Raw genomic sequence first — 8,882 nt, forward strand, 5'->3', positions numbered from 1 at the left:
GGAGCCCCTGCGTGCGGGGCCTTCGGGTGCCTCCTGTCAGAGGAGCCTAAGATGAGGCCGGCCGACTCGTAAACAGATGCCGCCCGTAACTTGTGACCGCTCGACCGCGAGTTCGTCCCGGGACGGTCTTGCCCAGTGGCAGGGGCCGAGTCTTTGTAAATGTTTCAGCGAAGCCGGTGGCCCTGTCAGCATCATCCCCAGGAGACTGTGTAAAGTCAGGTACTTCTCTCCCTGGTTCTCGAAGGACCGTTTTTAGGGCACAGGCTTCCAGCAGAAGAAACCCGGGTTCTGGTCCTCGCCTTGTTGCCAGCCGGCTGTGTGGCTTGGAGCAAGTCATCTAACCTCTCTCGACCCGTTTCTTCGTCTATGAAGGAATGCACACTTGAAACTCGTAAAAGATTCCTTCTGACTCTGAAATTCTAAGGCTCTGTGATTTAACATTTATTTATAGACCACAAGCGGCGGAATCCTGTGTGGGTTGCCATGGGGAGGGGGCGGGACAGTACGAATACAAAAGAATGAGCGGCTGTCCAGGTGGAGGAGAATGCACATAAGCATTTTAAAATTACCAGGAAATAGCACAGTGCTATGGGTGGGGATTAGTTGATCTGGAACTGACCTAAGTTGGGGTGGTGGCTGGAATCCTCAGCGTGGCCTGAGCTGGGCCCCAAACGCCTCACTCACCACAGCCCGGGGACAGCAGGAAGGACCCCAACTGCTCTGGATTGCTGCAAGACAAATGCAGTGCCAGCCATTGTCTTAAGTTCTGTATTCAAGGCCTGTTTGGAGCTATGTTATTTTGCATTGTTTTGGTATTCTTGTTATTCCTGTAAGTTTTTTTTTTTTTTCAGTTTGTATGTGGTGTGTTTCTCATTTTCCCATCCAGACTGGAGAGCTGGATCCTCGCCTTCTGTTTCCAGAATACAAAAGAGTGAAGGAAAGTTTCCAAGCCATTAAACGCATAAAGGAAAAATGGACAGGATTTGATGAATGGCTGGGTATTGGGAAGGAAAGGTTAGTCAGGTCCTAACAAAGATAGTTATACTGTTTCTAACCTGATGAGGAAAATACTGCCATAAACAGGTGAGGAAGTTGAGAAGTGGGACCAAGGAGCTGGTTTTAAGGGGAAAATACTGAACTCCTTTATTTATTTATTTTTGAGTGGGAGTCTCACTCTGTTTCCCAGGCTGGAGTGCAGTGGCACGCTCATGGCCACCACAGCCTCGACCTCCTGGGCTCAGGTAATCCTTCTGCCTCAGCCTTCCAAGTAGCTGGAACTACAGACGTGAGGCATCTTGCCCAGCTAATTTTTTTATTTATTGGAGAGACAAAGTCTCACCATGTTGTCCAGGCTGATCTCGAACCTGTGGGCTCGGCAATCCTCTCCCCTCCACCTCCCAAAGTGCTGGATTACAGGCTTGAACCACCATGCCTGGCTTCTTTTTTTATTTTTTTATTTTTATTTTATTTTATTTTTTTTAGTTGGAGTCTCACTCTGTCACCCAGACTGGAGTGTGGTGGCCGCTCCTGGCCACCGCAGCCTCGACCTACTGGGCTCCGGTGATCCTTCCACCTCAGCCTTCCGAGTACTGCAACTACAGGTGCACGCTACCACGCCCAGCTAATTTTTTTGATTTATTGTTGAGACGAGGTCTCACCAAGTTGCCCAGGCGGGTCTTGAACCCACGGGCTCAGGCAGTCCACTCACCTCAGCCTCCCAAAGCACTGGGATTACAGACTGAGCCACCGAGCCCGGTTTTTTAATTTTTTTTGAGACAGATTCTCATTCTATTGCCTGGGCCGGAGTACAGTAGTGGGATCATAGTTCACCGCAACCTCAGACTCCTGGTGAGCTCCATTTTCAATGTACTTGATTTGCAAGTGCTAAGGAGTGGATTAATGGACTTCGGGACTTCCATACTCTCCTCCTTTTTGATATGAACAGTTGATGTTTTTCTAATCTTATGTAAACATAGCTTCAAACATCTGTCTAACCAGCCACTCCTATGTAGAAACTGGGGAGCCACTTATGGGTCAAGATATCCTTATACAAATTGCCAAGAAGCAGTTGGAAGACCATTTTGCCTCCTACTGGGGCTTACTGTGCTCTTTATTTAAAAAAAAAAAAAAACAACTTTCAGCTGGGTTTGGTGACTCATGCCTGTAATCCCAGGGCTTTGGGAGGAGGAGGCGAAAGGATTGCCTGAGTCCAGGAGGTCGAGGGAGGATGCAGTAGCCTGGACATCATGGCGAGAACTCATCTTTATAATAAATAAAAAAAAATTAACTGGGCGTGGTGGCTAGTCCCAGCTGCTTGCTACTTGGAAGGCTGAAACGGAAGGAACACCTGAGTCCAGAAGTCGAGGATGCGGTAGCCATGAGTGTGCCACTGCACTCCAGCCTGAGTGACAGGATGAAACTCTGACTCAGGAAAAAAAAGTTGCCTCCAAATGTGAGTATTTTATACCAAAGAAAAACCAATAAAGAGATTTGATAGTCAGGGATGGGCCAGGCACAGTGGCTCACACCTGTAATCCCAGCACTTCAGGAGGTGGAGGCAAGAGGATTGCCTGAGCCCATGAGTAGGAACCCAACCTGGGCAACTTGGCAAGACCTCGTCTGTACAATAAAAAAAAAAAAAAAAATTAGCTGGGCGTGGTGGTGTATGCCTGTGATTCCAGCTAATTGAAAAGGTGAGGTGGAAGCGTCACCTGAACCCAGCAGGTTGAGTCTGCGGTGGCCATGAGCATGCCACTGCACTCCCGCCTGGGCGACAGAGTGAGACTCTGACTCAAAAATAAGTAAGTAAATAAATAAAAGTCAGTGATGCTTCGCAAACGTGGTAACAATCCTTCAATCACTAAACAACTACATTGGGAAATATTTAGAAATATAAAAACAGGCTCTTGGTTCAATTCAGTAGCCACTTCTGAGAACCTACTGTGTGCACGCATTTAAGCCATTCCCCAGACAATGTGCTTTATTCTCTCCTAGTGGACGGGTGGGGGAGATGGGGGATGGGGGACAGTACATTTTCCAGGTTGTGGAGAAGTTATAATCACACACTCCAATGACAGTAATATTTACCTAAAAGCAGAACATTTCAGTCTAATTTGTCTTTCCCCCTGGCATTGTATAGGCAAAAGACTTTGGTAGCTTGACTCAGGTTTTTCTCTTTTCATCTGGTTATCCTAGTGTGGTGTTAACACAGCCACGAATGGATTAAAATGAAGGCAAACCAAGCTGGGCACTGTGGCTCACACCTGTAATCCCAGCACTTTGGGAGGTGGAGGCAAGAGGATTGCCTAAGCCCATAGGTTCGAGACCAGCCTGGGCAACATAGTGAGGACTCGTCTCTACAATAAACCAAAAAATTAGCTGGGCGTGGTGGTACATGCTTGTAGTTCCAGCTACTTGGAAGGCTGAAGTGGGAGGATCACCTGAGCCTAGTAAGTCCAGGCTATGGAGGCCGTGAGTGTGCCACTGCACTCCAACCTGGGTGACGGAGTGAGACTGCGACTCAAAAAAAATGAAGGGAAACCATACTGACCCTTGGAGGTTGTGACCCCAGGTTGAGTAAGATGGCTTGGCTTTCTCCTCCTAATGTTTGAGAAGTATCCTGATAACTTGCTTAGTATCCATACTGACTAAGCCCGGCATGCTTTAAAGATAAGAGAATAATGTTCCTTTTGGGAAAGAGACTGCCAATTTGAGTGAAGCCAAGTGCTTAAGGCAAACTCTGCAATCTCAAAACCCTCTGGACCTCTCCTTCTCTCAATGAAAATTTAAAAGAATCTTGTAAAAACTGCTAAATACAAACCTAACTCTGAATTTTGGTTATTGAAAATCATGAGCTGTACCTTGCTCAGAAAGACAGAAAAGCAAAACCATGTGAAAACCAGATTATATTTGACTTCGTTTTAATTTTATTTTCAAGTTGGGGGTCTCACTCTGTCTCCCAGGCTGGAATGCAGTGGCATGATTTCCTGGGCTCAGACAATCCTCCTGCTTTAGCCTCCCAAGTAGCTGGGACTACAGGTGTGCATCACCACGCCTGGGTAATCTTTTTTGGGGGTAGAAACGGGGTCTCATTATGTTGCTCTGGCTGGTCTTGAACTTCTGGGCTTAAGCAATCCTCCTGCCTCAGCCTCCCAAAGTGCTGAAATTACAGGTGTGAGTCACGGTGCCTAGCCTACATTTGACTTTCGTTGACAGTAAATCACTTCTGATGTTCCTCTTTAAAGCAAAACTGATGCAGCCATCTCTTGGAATGGACTTGAGTAAATATTACAAACATGAACAAATCTCTAGCAACAACACAAGAGCCAAGGTTTGATTTTTTAGCAGCTCCCACAGGAACAGGGAGTAGAACAAAGAATAAACAAGTAACAATGCAGTAATCAAGTCCAGAATGACACAAAAGTCTGAGAGGTAGAAGGAAAACCATATGAAAGAAATGGTCAGGAAACCCACATGGAAGCCAGAGGAAACAGGAACAGTGTGAGGAGAAAAATTGTACAGTGAGAGGCCCAGGACATTTGCTGAGCTTTTTATATTTGTTTGTTAACAATGTGTAAAGAATAGCAGGTGAGGGCTAGCAGCAAAAGGAAACTCATTTTCCCTGGAGATTGAAATCTGGGTATAAATTCTCCAATCATGCCTGGAAATTAAATCTAGAAATGAAGTCGCTGATACCTATGTAGAAGGACTCAGTGAAAGTATTTGTAGCCAGGCATGGTGGCTCACACCTGTAATCTCAGCACTTTGGGAGGCTGAAGCGGGAGGACTGCTTGAGTCCAGGAGTTCCAGACCAGCTTGGGCAACATAGTGAGAGCCCGTCTCTATTAAAAAAAAAAACAACCGGCTGGGCTCAGTGGCTCATCCTGTAATCCCAGCACTTTGGGACGCCGAGGCGAGAGAATTGCCTGAACCCGAGGGTTCGAGACCCGCCTGGGTAACTTGGTGAGACCTTGTCTCTACAATAAATCAAAAATTAGCCGGGAGTGGTAGCATGCACCTGTAGTTCCAGCTACTTGGAAGGCTGAGGTGGAAGGATCACCGGAGCCCAGCAAGTCAAGGCCACGGTGGCCGGGAGTGGCCACTGCACTCCAGTCTGGGTGACAGAGTGAGACTCCGGCTCAAAAAATTGAATAAAATAAAATTAAAATTAAAATTAAAAAAAAACATTTGTAGCCGGGCTCGGTGGCTCAGCCTGTAATCCCGTGCCTTTGGGAGGCTGAGGTGAGTGGATTGCCTGAGCCCGCGGGTTTGAGACCCGCTTGGGCAGGCGAGACCTCATCTCTACAAGAAATCAAAAAAAAAATTAGCCGGGCGTGGTAGCGTGCACCTGTAATTCCAGCTACTCGGAAGGCTGAGGCAGAAGGATCGCTGGAGCCCAGCAGGTCGAGGCTGCGGTGGCCGGGAGTGGCCACTACACTCCAGTCTGGGCGACAGAGTGAGACTCCAACTCAAAAAAAAAAAAATAACCATTTGTGAATTTCTTGGGTGCAGTATTACATAATACTAGAAACTATTGAAGGCTTAGTTTCTAAGACAGTCTGTAAAAATAAAAATGACTGTCACTTCTTGACCCTTTTTCTAGAGTCAGACTCACAGTCCCCACCTACATAAATCCTAGATGTAATCCCTGCCTAGTCAGTCTTAAGGTTTAGACTGAATACCCACTCTTTCTTTAGCCCTTCTATTCTTGGGACTGGAGATCATAATTAAAGCATAAAGTACAGAAGCTTAAAAAAATAATAAAATTTAATTTGAAAGTAGATTTTTGTGATTCTCCATTACTAGCCTGTAAAGATGATGCTAACCAGTAGAGCATTTTGAAAGGATTACACATTACACATCTAATGAGTTTTAGGATAGAAAGTTCAGGGTTCTAGCCCTTAAAAGTTACTATGTGACTTTGGAGAAGTTTTTAAACCTCTCTGGGCCTTAAATCCACATCTTTACACTATGGCGTTGTACATGATGTCTTAACTGGTGTTAAGAGGTGAGTAAAGGAGATGGAGCTGCCTAGTGGATACCTTTCAGGACACCATCACCATGAATCCAGAGCTGAGTTCTCAACTTGCAGATTCAGAAATGACATTTTTTTATTATTTCACCTGGGAAACCCATTCACATGAACTCAAAAAGGTCTCATTTGCCACCAGATCCTCGGGTGGTTCACTGTCTCTGCCTAGGGCCTCACAGAAGGAAGGCTCTTAGGAAGAACAAAACTAGACCACAGGACTTGAAACCTCCATGGAAGGGAGCATTTCCAGACACTCTTACTGTAAAAGTATCCTCTCATCTCTAAAAATCCACATTGCCCTCCTGCTCCTGAGTTATACTGCATTTTGCTGCCAGAGTGATCTTTTCAAAACCTAGATCTGGTCATTGCGAAATACACATCCTTCACCACCGTCACAGCTGAGATCTTTCGGTGGCTCAGTGCTCAAAGGAGAGCCAAATTTGGGTGCACAGGGCTGGGCCAGACCCAGTCTGGCCCTGGCTGCCCTACCCAGCCTCGTGACTGGCCTTTCTGACCACCATGATTCCACACACTCTCTCCTGCCAAAAGGCCTGTGCCCACGCTGTTCTCGCTCCTGGGACACCCTTCCCTCTTTATTCCCCACATTAATTCTTGCTCATTCCTTAGCTCTCAGCTCAAGGGTAACTTCCTCGGAAGTCTTCCCTGACCCCTCTGACCAGTTCAAGTCACTCTAAAACAAGATCCTTTAAATCATTGTCCTGCTCTTTTATTTTTTTGATTTGGAGTCTCATTCTGTCATCCAGGCTGCAGTATAGTGGTATGATCATGCATGGCTCGAGCCCGTAGCCTCGATCTCCCAGGCTCAGGTAATCCTTCCACCTCAGCCTCCCAAGTAGTTAGGACTACAGGCACAGGCTACCACGCCTGGCCAGTTTTGTTTTGTTTTGTTTATCATTAATTGCCCTGCTCTTTTGTGACACTTAGAAAAGACACGATTTTATATTAAACCAAGTATTTGATTAGATCGTAAACTCCATAAGGGCAAGGACAGTGTGTACATTTGCTCACCATTATATCCTTAGCCAGCTTGGCATAGGGGTATTCAGTAAATATTTGTTGAATGAATGAATATTGGTAAATTTACCTTTCTCAACTTAGCATTTCATGCATACATTCTTTATTGAACACCAGTGGTCCCCTATCTATGCTGGAATCAGAGGACCCAATTCCTTTAGACAGTGTAGAAAACATCATGACACATTCCTATTAACTCATCTTTTTCTTTACTTCAAGCAGGCTACCACCCTTCTCACACAAGATGCGATAATTGGACACAACTGGAACCCACCCTTGAAATCTGCCATGATAACATTTTCGTTTTTCACACAGTTTTCAGAATACTTATTTGAGCTTCATGATGACCCTGTGAAGTTTGCAGGTCACATTTTACAGATTATGGACTAAAACTCCAAGTTTTTTATGGACTAAATTTCCAAGTTAAGAAATTTGCTCAAGACCCCACAACTTATGAGTGTGAGGCCCTAGTTGCATCACCAATGTTTTTATTTTTCACTTCATATGCAAATTTGAGGGGAACAAACCTGGTCTGAGGCTTGAGATCTCATAAGCACTAACTACTACAAATTCTTTAGTTCATCTCAGTTTTAAAATCTTTGATTCTATGATTTTCTTAATTTGTAATTACTATAAGGACTAAGGGGAGGTGGCCTACTTGTGAGTGACATCTCTTTAACAGGTCACTCTAAGTTCTGATTCTCTAGTGATGTGTTCCAAAATTGGGTTTCTATTCACACATAATTCTGTAGGAGGAATTAGTTCATTTTTCTGCCTCCCACTTTTATCCATTTCTTACTTTCAATGTGTTTAACAACCTGAATATCCTTCAAAGGGCTAATGTTAGTGAAAATACTGTGTCCTTGGTCTGTTAATCCAGTGTTTCTGGCACTTTAACATGCATACAAATCATGTTAAACCTTGTCAAAATGCAAATTCTGATTCAACAGGTCAGCAGTGGGACCTGAAAGTCTGCGTTTCCAACACGCTCCTAGGTGACACCGATGTGGATGGTCCCCAGGCCAGCTTTTGAGTATCCAGGCATTATAAGCCTACCCTGGAAAGAGGACATTATCTGGGATTAATATGAAAAATATTTTTTAAATGTATCCTCACATTTTAAAAATATTTTTCATATTTATTTATTTATTTTACTTTTTATTTTCTATTCATCTGTCATATTTGAATTTTAATTAAAAATTAACAAATGTCATTTCTATATTAAATTTTAAGATGAAATCAAATATCGTATCCTTGTGGGAAAGGCACTCCTTATAATTAATCAAACTCCAGGTGCAAATAAGCATTTCAGCTTTTGCTTACACTGTGTCAGAGAAAAAGAATTACTTTGCAGCTTTTGGAAACATTTTGTTATTCTGACTAGCATTAATGGCCCCTAAAGCCTGACTAATAAGCAGGGCTGAGGACTCAGAGTGCCAGTGGGGGTCTCTTGCACACAAACCTTCCATTAGCCAACAGGAAGTATCAGGTGTTATTGATCAAATGCTCACAGGTAGCCCAAAAGACTAAAAATAAATAACAGTTGTTGGATATTCAGGTTGCACCCAGAGTAGCAAAGCAGTAGTCACAAAGAAGAGTAGGTGGGAAGTGAGAATAGAGACAGTTCTCTCTGCCTATCTTCTGATTCTTGGCAAGAGAGCAAAGACACAATACCATGGTAGCTGTCTCTACAGACCATTCCCCATGAACCCTTTATATTGACTTTATGTTTTATGTTGGCTCTTTGGTTTACTCCATTATGAGGTCAGAGTTGACGTCACTTTTTTTTTTTTTTTTTTGAGTTGGTGTCTCATTC

At 44.2% G+C, this 8,882-nt stretch overlaps 1 pseudogene; it reads left to right on the forward strand.

Moving 5' to 3' along the window:
• Positions 1-76: 76 nt before the first annotated feature.
• LOC103250548 overlaps positions 77-8,882 on the forward strand; it is an 11,735-nt pseudogene continuing 2,929 nt past the window's right edge.

This window comes from Carlito syrichta, unplaced genomic scaffold, assembly GCF_000164805.1.
Source record: "Carlito syrichta isolate Samal-C Ts95f unplaced genomic scaffold, Tarsius_syrichta-2.0.1 Scaffold130587, whole genome shotgun sequence".
NCBI classification, from domain to species: Eukaryota; Metazoa; Chordata; class Mammalia; order Primates; family Tarsiidae; genus Carlito; species Carlito syrichta.